This window comes from Lissotriton vulgaris, chromosome 8 (assembly GCF_964263255.1).
Source record: "Lissotriton vulgaris chromosome 8, aLisVul1.2, whole genome shotgun sequence".
Classification (NCBI taxonomy): domain Eukaryota; kingdom Metazoa; phylum Chordata; class Amphibia; order Caudata; family Salamandridae; genus Lissotriton; species Lissotriton vulgaris.
In genome coordinates this window covers 1,436,916,658-1,436,934,568 of record NC_141696.1, presented here as the reverse complement: position 1 = coordinate 1,436,934,568, position 17,911 = coordinate 1,436,916,658, and the positions used below count along the sequence as shown (strand labels likewise).

At 49.3% G+C, this 17,911-nt stretch overlaps 1 protein-coding gene across 1 annotated transcript in view; it reads left to right on the top strand.

Annotated features, from left to right (window-relative positions):
• Positions 1 to 5,220: 5,220 nt before the first annotated feature.
• LOC147698899 (uncharacterized) overlaps positions 5,221 to 17,911 on the top strand; it is a 223,693-nt gene continuing 211,002 nt past the window's right edge. Inside the window, exon 1 of the mRNA XM_086935517.1 lies at positions 5,221 to 6,020. The gene's annotated coding sequence lies outside the window, so the exon portion shown is untranslated. The remainder of the gene's footprint in view (positions 6,021 to 17,911) is intronic.

Genomic DNA, 17,911 nt, shown 5'->3' with positions numbered 1-17,911 from the left:
GCCATGGAAGTGGGGCTGATGGCAGTGGCACTGACAGAACCCACACTGCTAGATGTGTGTTTCTGAGAGGAGTATACAACTGTGCTGGGTGTACCCGGGACTGTGAAAGGTGTACCAAAGTAAGGTCACGGGAAGCCCTGTGGTATAGGTCTCCTTCAGTTGTAATCTTATGAGGTCTTGGGGATGGCGAAACCTATTTCAATCAGATGATGCCCAAATAGTGATAGGATCTATACTAGGGGATGAACAGTCGTATGTTGGGGGTATCTGTTCTCATTGGGGGAATCTGAATCACTGTGTGTCTGGTTACTCAGTTTATTGGCAACATTATGCTGGTTATGGATGATGTGGTTTTTTCCGGCGATACAAAGAAAAATACAAGGGGCGAGCGCGTTTGCAGTGCACCGGCAGCATGGCCGTGTGGGCGTCAAGGAGTCTTTACCACCCCCGTCCCGGCTGCTTGGTTGCATCCTCCTCTACGGCTGGCTGGGTTAGATGAGCCGCGTCCGCTGGCAACCCAGCTGCGTGGGGGTGACTGCAGGGGCAGCGGCATTGCCCGGAGAGAGCTTCATGCCTCATCCCCATGATTAGAGCATGGTAAAGTGACCGCGACCAGTCGACAACCCCGAACGATGATGTGCGCCACAGCTGCACCACCGCCAACCCCACCGCCCCCAACTGCCACCTCCATCGGACCTGGATTCTTCCCCTTGCACCCGCATCCTTCCTCTTCTTGTAGCTCCGGGCTGGTCATGGGCTCCGGGGAGGGTGGGTGGGTGGGGGGGGTATCGGGTCACAGGCCGCCGACTGCCAGAGTCGTTACCAACTGCTGCTGTCGGGCCGGGCCCTGGCAGATAGGTACCGGCGGATATACATGGCGGCACTCAGCGACAGGGACCAGGGCGGCCACGCCAGCAGGTAAGATGCGCGTCACTCTGGTGGGTGAGGGTAGGGGAAGGAGGTTCCCTCGTTGTGATCGTTTTTTCTTACCTCTGTTCCCTGTGTGTGGCTCTTTGTGTATGTGTGTGTGTGTTAGGCTCTGTGTGTGTGTGTGGCTCTGTGTGTGTGTGTGTGTGTGGCTCTCTGTGTGTGTGTGTGGCTCTGTGTGTGTGTGTGTGTGGCTCTCTGTGTGCGTGTGGCTCTGTGTGTGTGTGTCTGTGTGTGTGTGTGTGTGGCTCTGTGTGTGTGTGTGTGGCTCTGTGTGTGTGTGTGGCTCTCTGTTTGTGTGTTTGGCTCTCTGTGTGTGTGTGGGGTGGCTCTCTGTGTGTGTGGGGGGGCTCTGTGTGTGTATGTGTGGGGCTCTGTGTGTGTGTGTGTGTGTGGGGCTCTATGTGTGTGGGGGGGGGCTCTCTGTTTGTGTGTGGGGCTCTGTGTGTGTGTGTGTGTGTGTGGCTCTGTGTGTGTGTGTGGCTCTGTGTGTATGTCTGTGTGTGGCTCTGTGTGTGTGTGTGGTCAGGGGCGGCCTTAGGCATGTGCAAGCTGTGCACCTGCACAAGGCCACCAAACCCCAGGGGCCACCACACCAATATATATCCTTAATATAATAATCCCCTGAGGATGGAAACATATTTGTGTGGCGGCCCCTGGCAGGGATTTGGCGGCCTCCTGCTCTGTTCCACTTCCAAACACCCTGATCCCCCCCCCCCTCTCTTCACTGGCTTCCGCGCTCTGCCCCGCCCGGACCCCCTCTTCCGGGGCCCCCTACCTACGCTCCCTGCCCAGGGCCGCCATGAGCCTAGAGCCGCCCCTGGTGTGGTTCTCTGTGTGTGTGTGGCTCTGTGTGTGTGTGGGGGGGGCTCTGTGTGTGTGTGGGGGGGCTCTGTGTGTGTGGGGCTCTGTGTCTGCTAATACTCTCTACTACTCTGTAATGCTCACCTATTGCCATTGTAAATGACAATACCATTTATTTATGTTTAAAAAAACAAAAAAATGAAAAAATGCCATTTGCAATGCCAATAGCTCTAACTGTCTTTAACCCCTTAAGTGCTGCTGACGGCCAATGGCCGTCAGCAGCGCTACCTCCCCAGTGCTGCGCACGACCATTGGACGTCCATTCAGCACTGGTTCCAATGGACAGTGCAGCACTGGGGAGGAATGTTTACACGCAGCTAAGGTGTTAACAAAGCCGAGGCCATTGCATTGTAAGTGTTTGTTGAGGAAGGGGCCAGGATATCATTTTTTGGCAACCATTCGGGGGCCCACAAGCCATATTTGAGGACACACTGGAAAAGAACTTAGAAAGTGGTTTCGTGTTACCTTTGACATTAATTACCTCACAGAAATGGCCTTATTGGAAGAGCTATCACAGCAAAGGTCATTCAAACTGGTCGAGAGTGAGAGAGAGAGAGAGAGAGGGAGAGAGGGAGAGAGAGAGAGAGAGAGAGAGTGAGAGAGAGAGATAGAATGTGTGTGTGTGTGTGGGGGGGGAGAGTGAGAGATCTGGTTACAAGTTTGAAACATCATAAATTGCTGAAGGAATCGTGTTTCTGCTGCAGAACATTACATATGTCATGGCTGTCACAGATGTATATTTTGCATGAGGTAGCTCATTGACTTAATAATGTCACTGCAGAGATCCTGGATCATTTGCAGGTGACCAGTTACAATCCTGGTATAATGGCTGTGAGCGGTGCACTGTTTGCAAACAGGTGATGGAAGCTGCAAGTAGACTTTGAAATTTGGAGGTTATATTTCACTCTTTTGGTCTTGTTATGTGGCTAATAAGGGATCCCTTAAGTGATAATAAGTATTTATTTCAGGAGTGTGAGGATCTGATCTGTCTTGAGAGCTTTAGGGAAGAAGCCTTGACTAAAGGGGGCGTTGACAATGGTGAAAAGAAGTGATAGAGCTTCTCTAGAGAGGGCTTTGATGGAGAATAGAGATAAGGGACCCTCCTCATAGGTGTAGGCTTTGAGGGAATGTGGGATGCCAACGAGGCCTTTGAGAGACCAAAGACTGAAGGATGGTCACAGTGGGGTGCAGCGTGGAGGAGCGAGTTTCAGAGGAGAAGCGCGTTTGACATTATCCGTGTGCAGTTGGATTAATATATTGTTATTTCTGGTGTGTGGGATAGGAGGGGTTATGCAAGGTGACGTCATGTCTTGAAGAGCATTCTGCTTCTGTTGGCTGCTTTTAGGAATAACAGCGGTAGCAAAGACAGGTGGCTGCGTCTACCCACTCAGGTGATGGGATGGTAGAGAACAAGCATATGCATGGGATGCACTGTGGGAAGGGGCTGAGGTGTGGGTGTAAGAGCATCAAAGTGACAACAGGGCTAAGAAGCAAGACAAGAGAGCCACTATACACTAAAGCCGCGTGCACGATAGAAGCATTTGGTAGGTGTCATAGTATGTGGATTATCATTCAACAGTGGTTGAAATTGCAAAACTTTATACTTTGGGCAGTCTGCATTTGTTCCAGTGCTGCTTGCAGAAGTCAATTTCCACAAACGTTTTTTTGTTAAAAAAAACGATTTCTCATTAAAAAAAACGTTTTTATGAGATAATTTTCCAGGTACGACGTAGTTGTGTTTCGGTTTTACCCCTGTAAACTTGCATTTAGCCTTTTATACTTTCGCCCTTTATTTTACATTTGTGAGGTCCATAAACATTATGATTTAAAGAACTCCAAGAAACTGCCGAGGATCACAAACGTGCTTCTTTGCCACCCCCATTCCTTACGCCGGATAGTGGAATGGATAGGTATCTAAGCAGGATGTAAAGAGGTAAATGCTAGAGTCAGCAGGACTGGCATGAAGGAAAGTGTGCCAGGTGAAGCAATAAAAGGGAATTATGAATCTGCATCCTGGCTACTCAAACAGATTGTCTTAGTGTAGGAGAACTTCTGTCAACTCATCATCAAAAATGATTTGTGAAAAATAGCAATGAAATGTGCTAAGCAATGAAAAATATCACAAAGGCACCCGCGGAGCAAAGTTCCCCAATATATGAATCTTGGGTGCCCCTTTAATTTCGATCAACCCAGTAAAAGAAGGTATGGGGCCCATCAGAATTATGAATTCAGGGAGAACAGCACTGCTCAGTTGTATTGCACCGGTAGATATCACCTTCTGCAAGCAGGAGACATCTCTGGGTGGAATACCTAGGGATAGAATGCAGGGATCGGTATAAGAAGTCTGATTTACGCGTGTTATTCCCCCCAAAACTCATATTCCCTGTTATTCCCCCTCAGAAATCCCTGAGACCCTGGTTAATGTGGGAGACGGAAATAGTATATATGGGCCACACGTAAAAAGGGCTTGTGTGCTCTATTTACAGCTGAGATATGTTGTGTCCGCTCCCTGTTGGAGACCAGTCTTCCTACTGAATTCAAGACCATCTCCAGAAAGAGCCAGGGTTTGCAGCCGAGGTCGACCATTTTGTTCAGTGTACAGCCGTTTTGGATTTCATGTGGTGCTAAATTACCAGTGTGCATGTTTAGCTGTTTGCTTATGCATTCTTGTTAGAAGAATGTACCAACTACTTGGGGATTTCACTGTGCGGAGCCCCTAAAGTGTTTATTTTAAAGATGCAGTTGTTAGCATGCGTAATGTTTTAGTTCGGGGGTGGGCAGGGATTCAGCCTTGTTTTAGAGAAAAAACGAATTGTGTCTGGGGCTCAGATTCCCTGTGTGCTAGGGTTATATATGTGTGGGGCAGAGCATTGGACACGACACGTGTACCTGTTGCACCAGGGCCCAGACACACCTGTGATGCCAGTCTGAAAGTATTAACTAATGTGGCAGCGACTGGTGAGAATATAGCATGTACCTGGAACAAACATTGCCTGACAGGACGTGCTTTGAGTTTCCTTCCGATCTCACTTTTTAAATGTGAAAGTGAAGTCACAATCATCGGTAATCCATCCAAGGTGATTTGTCTTTCTTTTCACTTACATCTTCCTCCCTCGTAGGCGTCCCTCCTCTTTGTCAGTGCCTGGCACGCTCGAGTTCTGTAGTTCGCCTGCTCCTGTTTTCTTCGGCCAAGGAATGCTCCCGAGCCTGAGGGTTTTCCAGCAGTTGCAAGGACAGGAGCCAACTTGGATATCTCAACAGAGGTCCCGTAGACTTCCCTGGCGGAAGGGGGTTTCCCTGTGACTTCATCAGTCCTTAGTGCATTCGATGTCGGATTCCACACATCACAGACGGGAGTGTTGGGCAATGCCCACGTGATGCCCTGAGGGATCCTTGCTCCTTTTAAAAGAACGTGCGCGGGGAGTGGCTCTCTTCAGGGGCTGCAGTGACCAGAGGAGAGTCAGTACTGTGGGTGGATGCGACGCTGCGCCTCGATAGCGCCGAGACACTCCCGCGCATTCACGAGGCGCTGCTCACCAGATGAAGGAACTGAAAGAACCTGACGCAGCTCCGGCCCTCGGATGTATCCGGTCACTCCGCAGAGAGCTTCCCTTTCTGCAGTTATCTTATCACAATATTTATTGGTGTGAATAGGGCCGTGGGGATTGTACCTGAGTACAAGGCGCCTGTGCCACTTGGGGCAAAACGTAACGCCATGACAACAGGACGAGTTTTTGCCCAACCAAGAGCCCGTTGTTGTTGACGTTTTTAACGCAAGCACAGGACAGCAGTGATGACGTCGCTGGAGACTGGCAGTATGGCTTCGGTTCTGAGCATTTCGGGCAGGGGCCCATGAGCTCAGATATCACTTTAGTTTGTTTAGCATCTTTCTGCGCTGTCAGCAGAGCGGCCAAGGACTGACTGAGCACAGATTTTAAACTATCGACCAATTGTCCAGAGCAAGGATCCTTGGGAAGTTTGTAGGTCTCGGAAACGGTCCAGGGTCTGGGATCTCCTGACATCTCTCCGCCCGGACGTGACGTTCTGGGGCGTGCACCCTACGCTCGGGAGGCACGGCGACCTTGAGCATCTCATGAGGCACACGACGCCAGGGACTGCAGGCTCCCACAGGGTCCCTAGGCGGAGGAACCACTGGAACAACCGGGAGCCGACGATGGGCAGGGACAACATTCAGAAGTCGAAGCAACGTCCCCCATCCCGCAGGAACTGTGAGTACAGAGAAAAGTGGCGGGAGGAATAGGACCTGATCTCAAATGTAGTGTCAAACAGGGCTCTGTGAAGTTTTTATTATGCAAGCGTGTTCGTGCCTAGTTCCCGAACATTCACCCCCCTCAGTTCGCCGAGTTCCGCACTTTTCCTTTGTCTACACACTCGGGTAGTTTGGGAGAGAGGGGTGGGGGGAGAGTGAGCAGACCCAAAAACCATTGAAGTGTGAAAAAGGCTGCTTTATTGGAACAGGTGCACATTTACAAATACACACACTCGGCAACCGCCTCACAATCTAAACCACAACCCAAGTTTTTGTTCGTTTTTATTTCAAACCCCAAACCCCGCCCCCACCCCACACCCTCCATCACACCCACCCCCACCCGTACATACCCAACACAAAACCATACAAACCCCAATAACATTATAACATTATAACATCACCTAACAAATATAAAATATCACATCTCCGACTATAAACCAACTGATCATATCCCCCGACCCATATTCTCCGAACCCCACCTCAATCAGTCTGAAAAATCCCCAAACAAGATCCGATTACAACTAACGGGTCCAAACTTGGCCCAAAACTGACCATCACATAGCAAAACCGCCACGCACCTGTCCCAAGCGACAAAAGAACAACGTAAAACCCCATGAACACATGTTTCAAACAGCAGCCAAACAATTAAATAAATAATAGAAAAAATCCCCTAAAAAGAGGGAGGGAGGGAGGGACAAAAAATTCTAAGCTCAACCGGCCACCAGGTCACCAAGCCTAAAATGGTGCCCGGAGCGAGGAGCCCCGCCCATTTATAGGGGAACGCACAATACAACTAAAACCAGCCCAAAAACGCCCAAATGGAACCTGCTAGAATAAAAACCCCCACCCTGATCTCCCAAACCGCCCGGGGGAGGAGACCTCCCGGGGGTCGGCTGCCCTCCCCCAAGCCCCCCTTGGGAGAGAGGGGTGGGGGGAGAGTGAGCAGACCCAAAAACCATTGAAATGTGAAAAAGGCCGCTTTATTGGAACAGGTGCACATTTACAAATACACACACTCGGCAACCGCCTCACAATCTAAACCACAACCCAAGTTTTTGTTCGTTTTTTATTCAAACCCCAAACCCTGCCCCCACCCCACACCCTCCATCACACCCACCCCCACCCGTACATACCCAACACAAAACCATACAAACCCCAATAACATTATAACATTATAACATCACCTAACAAATATAAAATATCACATCTCCGACTATAAACCAACTGATCATATCCCCCGACCCATATTCTCCGAACCCCACCTCAATCAGTCTGAAAAATCCCCAAACAAGATCCGATTACAACTAACGGGTCCAAACTTGGCCCAAAACTGACCATCACATAGCAAAACCGCCATCCAGAAAGCCGTGGGGTGAAAGACTGATACGGAGAGAGCCCCACCTTTCTGCCCCCCACACCGACCTAAAACAGGGGGGGGGGGGGGTTGAGGGAGACCATATAAGAAAAAAGGGGGGAAACCAAAAACTACAACACCGACTACCACTTATTCACCAACAAACTGATGCACAGTCAAACAGCGAGATAGAACCTCCCGCAACTCCAAAAGATATAGGTCCATACCCATACGGGACAAATGGACACTGTCCCCCCTAAAAAATTCCACCGCATCATATTTAATGTCATTATGAACGATGCAACCGAAACCCAAGTCCCTACAAAAACGAGAAACCTCCAGATTCACTTTCCTCCGGGATTTGTCCACCGCCTTCGGTTTCACCGCATACCTCCAAACCCTCCGCAGCACCATTTCAGTCCAAATGACATGACAACCCGACCACTGGCTGTGCAATAAGGCCAAATCCTTTTTAATTGCCCGGAGCAGGACAACCCCTTTAACAGAACCCAGGTCATTTTCACCCAAATGAAGCACCAGAACATCCGGGCAAACCCCCCCTACCAACCAAGAATTCAAGGCAGGGATAAGTTCCCTCCATAACATACCCCCCCTACCCTTCCAAACCACATTAAACAAACGATCATTGAAACCCAACGATGAACCAAAGTAACTCTGACGAGCTTGAACTTGAGCTCTCTTAACGAAGGAATGGCCCACGATCCAAACAGTAATGTAAGCAGCCCGAGGACCAGCCACAGAACCTGTAAAAGAAAACAGAATCAGACAGGCAAAACAGATGAAGACGCCAGCGCTCCAGCAGCCTCATTACGAACATAGCGCCGAAAACAATTAGAAGTCCAGCGCCCCAGACCCATGATGTCCTCCCTCGACCAGCCCCTGTTGAAGGCCTCCGTGGCCGCCCCAATCCGAAAGGAGTGAGTACCGTATAAAGACCCATCCAAACCAATATGTCGCAGCGCTTTACGCAGCACCATGCGCAGTTGATAATTTGTCACACAAGAACCATTTACATGGCGAAAAACTTGAAGATCCAAAGGCCCACCCGACAGTTTCTTCCAACAAATAGCCCATTTTAAAGGGCACGTTTCCGGAGGGGACACCGACTCCAACCAGACACCCTTACCCATATTCCTCTGATCCGTTTTGGAGTGTGAGAGCCAGATGTGGACCCCCCGCTCCGATATTTGAACATCCCCCCACAGAAGGCCAGGGGAGAACCTGTTGCCAAGCAATTCAGACACACGAAAGGCTCCAAAAAACATCCACACCATCAACGTGGCAAACAAACACGCTTCCACTCGGTCAGTACACACAACCGGGAGAACAGAAATAACTTGAAACAGCCTTTGTCACGACAAAGGGGATCGCAAAGTGCGAACAGCACCACTCTCTCTAGACCACCCCTCTAACATTCTCCTACCCAACTCCCCAGCCGACGGAGAGTAACCCCACAAAAGCTTACCCATGAAAGAAACACCAGCCAGTTTACCGGAAATAGTAATTCTAGACAAATTCTTATCCATCAGACCCAAAATGAACTGTACCACATCCTCCGACCGCTGCCAATCCAGTTCCCGCCAACACGCACCCGACTCCAAAAATTCCTTCCAGGCTAACTCATACGCTGTCCTCGTGGAAGGAGCCAGGGAACCTAAAACCAGGTGAAGGGCCCGGTGTTGCCTACCGTCCACAGGTGGTCTGGCATGGGAGTCGGCTCCTCGTCTGCCTCCAAAGCAAGCCCACGGAATCTCTCCCACTGTGAACGAGACAAAGCATCCGCAATGTCATTGTCCACGCCCGGAACGTGCAGGGCCCGAAAACAAATATCATGTTTCAGACAACCCAACACAAACACTCTCAGGAGCTTCAAAATCTGGGGATCTCTGGCCGACTGTTTGTTAATCACCTGGACCACAGCCATATTATCGATCCGAAAGAGAACCTTTTTGTGGGCCAACTCCGCCCCCCACAGTGTGACCGCAACAACCACAGGAAAAAGTTCCAGAAAGGCAATACTTCTACCACCATTCTTCCATTGCATGGGCCACTGTTGAGCACACCACTTTCCTTGCCAGTAGAGACCAAAACCCTCACTACCAGCGGCATCAGAGAAGATCTGTACCTCCCAACACCAATCCACCTCCCAACACAAAGGCACACCATTGAAGGAATGTAAGAAGAAGACCCACATACGTAAGTCCTCTTTCACCCCCGCAGACAGTCTCACCCTATGATGTGGAAGGGAATGACCAGACAAAGCTCTGCCCAACCTCCTACAGAAAGTCCTACCCGCCCGAACCACTCTACAGGCAAAATTCAGGTGTCCCAGCAAAACCTGTATCTCTCTCACAAACACTTTCTCTTTCCCCAACATGGTTCCAACCAGCTCAAGCATTTTCTGTTTCTTGTCCAATGGAAGACGAGCCTGCATCAAATGAGAGTCAAGCTCGATCCCCAAAAAAGACATGGTCGCGCAAGGACCCATGGTCTTCTCCGGGGCCAATGGCACACCCAAGTAACTCATCAATGATTGAAACGATGTAAGAGCCGCTTGGCAAACCAACGAATTGGCAGCACCCACAAAAAAGAAGTCGTCCAAATAATGAGTGACAAGGTCATGGCCACTCTGTGTAGTAAACCACCATTGAAGAAATGTGCTGAAAGTTTCGAACAACGCACAAGACATGGAACAGCCCATTGGCAACGCCTTGTCCACGTACCATTTTCCAAGGAAATGGATGCCCAGAAGACACCAGTCTTCAGGATGGACTGGAAGGAGCCGAAATGCGGATTTGATGTCGCATTTTGCCATCAGAGCATCAGGGCCCGCAGAGACAACCAGCTGCATGGCTACATCCACCGATGAATAAGATACCGATGCAGCTTCAGTGTCAATGAAATCATTCACCGACCCACCTTCAGGCCACGATAGATGTTGAATGAGCCGGAACTGAACAGGCTCCTTCTTGCGGACTACACCAATAGGTGATACAATTAGGTTCACCAGAGGCCAATCATCAAACGGGCCCGCCATTCGTCCCTCACTTACTTCCTTGTCCAATTTTGACTGTACAATGTCAGGGTGTTCGCTCGCTGACTTCAAATTCTTGGACCAACGTCTCAAACGTGGTCCTTCATACCGCAAACGAAACCCCACCTGGAAACCCAACAACAAGACCGACCGCAGCTCGGCAGGCTCATAGTCCCGTAAAGCAGCGGCCAATCGAGTAACATTAACCGGCGTACGAGCCTTTGGGCCCAGCACCGGATGAAGACTTCCCTCCCCTGGGAGCTGAGGGTTGCTGTGGTGGCACGAAAGTTCCTGAACTCTGTTGAGAACCCTGGGGCCCTGGAGTCCTAGGACCCCAGCAACGGGATAACGGATGGCTCTTCCTCCCACATTGTGAACATTCGTGACGGAATTTACAGAACTGTCTAGTACAGGTCCCGGTATTAAAATCCCAACACGTGCCGATAGGCGACTGAGTAGTAGAGTTGGCCCCCACCCCTCCCCGGGTGGGACGGGACTAAAAGGGACGATATACTATAGGAAGACCGCTGGCTGTAAAAATGGTTTTACCAGAGGCAGACGACCCCATCGTCTGCTGCCAAAGGTCAGAGTCCAACTCACCCCATTTCGCCTCAGGATCCCAAGCCATACGCGCCCTAAACTCCTCATCATATTGAGCCCAAGCATAATCATTCCTAGTTAGCTGAGCCTTACGGATAACATCCATGTACTTGAATAAGGACACGCAGCGCTCAGGGAACTTTTCACAGTAGACGCTGGCAAAAATTAAAAAGGCCGCCGTCCAATTTTCAATAGTCAAAGGCACTTTAGGGCGTTTTGCCAATTCAAACTCCTCCTCCTTGGAACCTTCTTTAGCACGGACCTCCCTGTGGAGCAATTTCAACAGTTCCACATACTCACCATTCCATATCCTTTCCTTCGTACTGAGCATCAAATGAGCCCCCAAAGGCTTCGTAACACCCATGTACGGCAACTTTTTGATTTTTAGTTCTTTACTGTGAAGTACATTTTTTGTAGTGCCCAAACCAACAGTGGACGTGCCACTATCCACCTTTTCACTTGCATTGATATCATCCCCGTTTGTACCTACACCTTGATCTCTTACAACACGTCCTTTATGTAATTTGCCATCCTTTTCAGTAGACGTTAAATCTACACCAACACCAATAGACACCATATTGGGCCGCACGGCCTGAACCACATTCTCACCTGGACGTAAAAGAGGCGGTTGACTGGCTTCCGTCCTCCACGCCGTCTGTGCACCGTCGTCCGCCCTCCGAGGAGCCCTCACCGAGGGGCCGAGCACTCGTGGCCTTGACGATTCCGCACGACTCCGAACCACTTGGTCCTGTAACATATTACGAGAAACATTAACATGCCCCCCCCCAGACACCAACTCACGAACTTCGCCCTCTTCAGGGCTATCTTCATCATAATCTAAAATGAGCGATTCCTCCAACTGAGGGGGGGCAGGGACAACCACTGAAGTCTGCCTTGACTCCACCGTGTTCGAACGACCATGGGCCTTACCAGCCCTCACTCTGGACCTAGGCGGGGAGGACGACTGAACTCGTCTATACATCCCCCCACCAGAACCACTGACAACCTGTTGACTTCCAGAAAAAGATAAACCAGTAGTATAACCATCACGTGGCACGAGAGAGGTCGTACGTAACCCGCTCCCATGTACAACGCTGGAATCCACCGCTGAGGACGGGAAGGTCGTGCCGGACCCGGAGGCACCGCCCATGTTGAAATCCCTCGTTGGGGCCATCGAGGTCGTAGTAAACCTGCGTGTGATGGCCGCGGCGGGATCCCTCGATGGTATGGGACGTGGCGCGCTAGGCTCCACCCGCACTTCTCCTCGGCGTACCCGGGCTGCCTGCCGCCCTGCCAAGTCTGCTGCCGTGGGTCGAGCTTCCTCCTGTAAAGAAAAAGGCCGGACTGGTGTCCCGGGTCCCTCACAAAAACCAACTCTATGTGCAGAAGACAAACCGCCAACAGTAAAACCGCCACCCCTGCCAGACACCATAAAACTCCCAGAACTAACAGCACTTTTTCGTTTTAAAGCATCGCAAAGCCGAGGAGACGGCGGACAAACCTCCTCATCCGAGCTAACATCCAACATAGCCTGAATAATCCGCGAAGCAGGTCCCTGAGCAGCCAAATCCTGAACCCCCCTAACAGCAAAAGAACCCCGAGATGCAGGCCCCGAAACCACCTTCATACCAGGACACTGAAAATCCCCCACCAGCCTATAAAAAGACCCTTCACCATCCTCACATTGCCGAACAACATCCTCTCCACTCACTACCCCCCCGATAGGAAGGTCTCCCACCACCTCCAACTGGCGGTAACTCGCCACCGACCCGCCCGCGTCACCCAAATCCCTACCAGGTATAAGAATGTCCGACTGCCCAACACCCTCCCCCAAACCCATCTGGGCCCATTCCCCCTCCCCCAAAGAACTGCAACCCCCGGACACAGCTTCCCCCCCAACAGATCCCGAGGGAGAGAACAATAAAGGACTCTGAAGATCCCTCCCCACAGAACGAACAAGCACGCCATGGCCCTCAGGCCCGCCAACTCCAGGATTCGATAACAAAGGACGCGCGATGGGCACACCTACCGCACCACCGTCAACCGTTAATGGGACCTGAACCACATGGCGGCGTATAACGCTCAAAGGAGCGAGCACCTCCTGAATGTCCTGACCCGAAGCACCCTGTAACGGCTGCTGCGCCACAGAAACCACATCCAAAATGGCCTCCGCCCCCACCATCTGTGTGACGTCAGTCCCCACCCCCGCGGAGGCAGAAGCCGAACGCCGCGTGCAGCCACGTTGCCTGGAAGCACGACGGCCCCGCAAAACGGGAGCAGAGGCTGCTCTTTCCCGCAAACCCACCTCAGAAAACTCCCCCTCCACAGGAGGAAAACCACCTTCCCCAGCCCCTTCCAACAACGAGGAATCCAAAGAAACAGCCGGATCAGAAGAACTAGCATCACTCCCCCGCCGGGCCCTAGAACCCGCCCGCCGAGTCCTGGAACGACCCCGTTCACTTACCCCGTCCTGCCTCCGACGTTTCGGAGAGTAACATGCTGCCACCACAGCCGACACCCTCGCAGAGGCCTCCCGCTGGGGGCGCGGGGTCTGGGTCTGACCCCGGTCGCCAATGACCAGGTCCAAACGCCCCGCCTCGCTAAGCAGGCGAATAGCCTCCAACACTCGGTAGTCTTCACCAGACATGACAACGAATCAGAAAGCACAAGGAAAAAGGACAAGCTCCCAAAGTACCGACAAAAAATTCTAAGCTCAACCGGCCACCAGGTCACCAAGCCTAAAATGGTGCCCGGAGCGAGGAGCCCCGCCCATTTATAGGGGAACGCACAATACAACTAAAACCAGCCCAAAAACGCCCAAATGGAACCTGCTAGAATAAAAACCCCCACCCAGATCTCCCAAACCGCCCGGGGGAGGAGACCTCCCGGGGGTCGGCTGCCCTCCCCCAAGCCCCCCTTTTCCTCGCAGACTAACAATATTTTCTTGTGAATGCCAATATTACTCTGAGGATAGTTAGTTCCCACAGACAATATTAGGTTTGCTGATTCCTCGCGAGTTTCCTTTTGACTCGTTTTTGTTGACGTTGTTTTCTCTTTTCAACAACGTAAAATAGACGCAAAATCCCCACTTTTAACACAAAGAGTAAGACACACATGCAGAAAACTTTACTAACCACAGGCGGTAATCGCCTTATTGGTCCTCCAATCCGTCCGCGATCCTAATGACCCCCAATGTGTTGAAATAGTACCTGGGTAGTTTACTCTGCCAATAAACGCCTTTTATTTATTTTCTTGCCGGTGCGTTCTGACGTCAGAACGTACCAGCAACAACAACATTGCATCAACATTCACTTGTAATAATTTATTTTAGAAGTTTTGTTTTCACAACAGGTACAGACATGAACAATTTTTGGCAAAGACAAACATCGGCCATTTACCAACTTAAGAGCATTAAAAACAAAGTTACAATACAGATCTTCAGGCTGAGGGGGATCGGGAAGAGGAGTTAGTTGCCCTTCCCAAAGTAATTTGTGGATTTCTCGTTACGTTCGAGAGCGCTCTAGGAAGAGGGCTTTGAGAAGGATCTTGAATTTCGGGAAGGAGGTGGTCGTTCTGATGTGGGGGAGGATGAAGTTCCAGATCTTAGGTGCATTTCCCGCGAAGGATTTATTTGCGGTTTTGTGTTTTCCGTGATTTCAGCGGGATGAGTAGAAGCGTGTTGGAGCTTCTGAGGTTCCTGGACTGGCCAGCCCCTTTGAGTTTGGCGGCCAGGTATTCTGGTTTACCTGTGTGCAGGGCTTTGTGGGTGAGACAGGCTGTACGGAAGCTGGCTCGTTGATCAATAGGGAGCCACTTCAGTTCCTTGAGTGCCTGGAGAAATGTGTTAGAATTTCTTAGTTCCTGTGACCATTCTTGCTGCGGCATTGATGGTAGTGGTCAGGGGACCTAGGTGGGATTTTGCTGTCCTGGTCAGGGCTGCGATTCCGTAATCAATTCTGGAGAGCACCAGTGCCTGGGTGGCTTGCTTAAGATCTTTCAGGGGGAGGAAGGGTTTTATTTTGTATAGCAGTTTCAGATTTAGGAACGCACTTTTGGCAACTTTTGAGATGTGTTTTTTCATGTCCAGTTTGGGGTCAAGAGTAATACCTAGGGATTTCACCGAGTTCGTTGGCGCAAGGGCACCATTGAGGGCGTCAATGACTTTGAGTCATTCTTCGATTTGGGGGTTTTCATCTCTGTTAGAAATTAGGAGAACTTCTGTTTTCTCTTGGTTAAGTTTAAGGTGGTTCGCTGAAAGCCAATGTTGGACCTCTTTGAGCATGACATTTAGTCTGTGTATGTCTTTAATCGAGGTGGTTTCCAGATAAAGTTGTGTGTCGTCTGCATAGAGGTGGAAGGGGATGTTGGAGTTCCTGAGAAGTGTAGTGAGGGGTTCCATGTAAATGTTGAAAAGTTGGGGAGAGAGTACTGACACTTATGGAACTCCTCTGTTGACTGGAAGGGGGTCAGACTCAAAGTTATTGATTTTTATTCTTTGTGTGCGGTTGTGGAGAAAGGAGGAGGTAAAAACCTACAAGGCTGTTCTGGACTTGGCCCCCCAAAAATCTTAAGGCAACACTGGCCCTCCCTTGATAGTGATGTACATAGTAAGGCCTAAGTAAAAGCTGTAGTTTGCAGTGGCGGCTCGCATAGGGCGTCCTGCGGGGTGGTGAGGCAGGGTAGGGGCAGGGTAGGGGGGCTGCAAACTTTGACATACGACAAACAGAGGAAAGTAATTATTTTCTCAGTTCCGTGGTATGTCCGAGTTTATTACACCCAACCTGCCCCTCCCCTGCCCCGCCCACCGCCCGCAGCACGCCCTAGGCAAGCCACCACTGGTAGTTTGACATTGTTGAGCCATCCCACCGCGCCACACATAAGTAGACGCTGAAGGATCCAATGTCCCCTTTGGCCAGGGGTTTGGTTTTCAAAATATAATATTGGCACAGGGTTGCAATGACAGTGATTTACTGTTGATGGAATTATAACTGTTGTTATCAGTATGTTTTGGGCTACGTGGGTTATCATTGGACAAGGACTTCATCATACCCCCTCTCTTCAGCTACATTTGAACTTTAAGGTAATGTATCTGAGAGCGATGCCTAGAGGTGGGCGAGTCAACAGATTAACAGGGAGAGCTGAGCTAGAGCCGAGCTAGAGCCAAGTGAATGGTCTGGCTCTGCTCTTAGAGTCTGTGCACAAGCCCAGGCCTGAAAATATTTGGTTTGTAAATCATACAACAAACATCACGTAAAAGATGATAAAGCCTCTTCAAAATTAAAAAAGGGTATTTCTTTAACAGGTGGAAGCTTTGATATTAATAGGGCACATTATAGCAATGGAGTGAAAAGTACTTATTAAGAGTGATTTTTTTTTACTACTGTTTGTCTGAACACACACACATTTGAAAGTGCTTTCATGTGTGATAATGAAGAAAAAAGGTTTTAGTGAAATAAAACACTTGCCTAAGCTCACAAAATTTGAGCTGGAAGCTTAGATTTATCTGTTTTCTGGTTTCATTTTCTACAAATCAGTGAGTAAATGGATTTTAATTTGTCTTCCCCTACGTTAGGGCTTTCTTTTTACCTCTTGGTTAATTTTTCTGCAGTTTTCCAAACATAGCCAAACTCCACCCAAAGGAATTGGAGCACTTCAAATGAGCACCAGTCACATAAACAAGGTCACACACATCATTTATGAGGAGATTAAGTGAATTGTCCAAAATCACAGGATGTTGATCTGATGCCAAGACTCAAACCTGGTTCTACAGTAACACAGTCTGCAGCTCTGGGCCGAATGCCACATCCTGGGCAGATAGAGGAAGGCAGGCAGAAACCACGTGAAAGAGCAGCTCATGAAATGTTTGAGGTTCCAACAGAGCCACAAGCTGAACCAGAGCCGGCTTCAGGCTCAAACCTAACTTGAGCTGTCAGCGTCTCCCCCACCTTTAGTAATGCAGCAGCATTGATGACTGAAATAGCTTGCATTAATCTTGAAAATTGCAAAATTAATAGAAATTGTAACAAACATTTTTTTCTGGGAGGACATTACATACATGGAGTTAGCTCGGCAAATTTTTAGTGTTGTGAAAAGAGCCACTGTTGTGGTACAGTGAAAGCACAGGGGTACTGACCAGGCAGGAAAGTGTCTCTAAGTAGGGCAGACTGGTGGACTGCGCTCCAGGGTATAAATCATGGCCACCCACAGGTGCTGCAAAACCCTCAAATAACAAATAATGAAGGTAGAAGCAACCCCAAAGGAAATAGTGTTAAAATAAATTAACAAATTGTAATATTAAAAAAGTATATACATCACATTTTAATGTTAGAAAATAAATGTAAATTATAAATAAATATTAATTTACTTTACATAATATAAATGATAAATAAATATTTTACTTCAAACAATTCAATGACCTTTTGTCAATTTAAAAATAAATGTAAATAAATTTTTTTGTAAATTTTAATTACATTAAATGTACACATAACTTTTAGTAAGTTTTATATGTGATAAATAGCTATAACAGTTTACTTTTGGAGGATTACATTATTATACTTATTAAAAATCATAAAAAATAATTGTAGGTTAATTTAATACACTTAAATTGATCAAAAATGAATTTAAAACTAAGGGGGTCATTAGGATAGCGGACGGACCTACATCCGTCCGCCACCCCGAGGTAGATGGACTGTCCGCATGGGCAGCGGCGGTCCCTCCATGCAAATTAGGATGTGACCTCCACCCTGGCGGTCACATCCCGTACCTTTAACCTTGCGGCGGGTGCTGCTTGAAGCAGCACCCGCCGCAAGGTTAAAAATGCATATATTGCATTTACATGCAC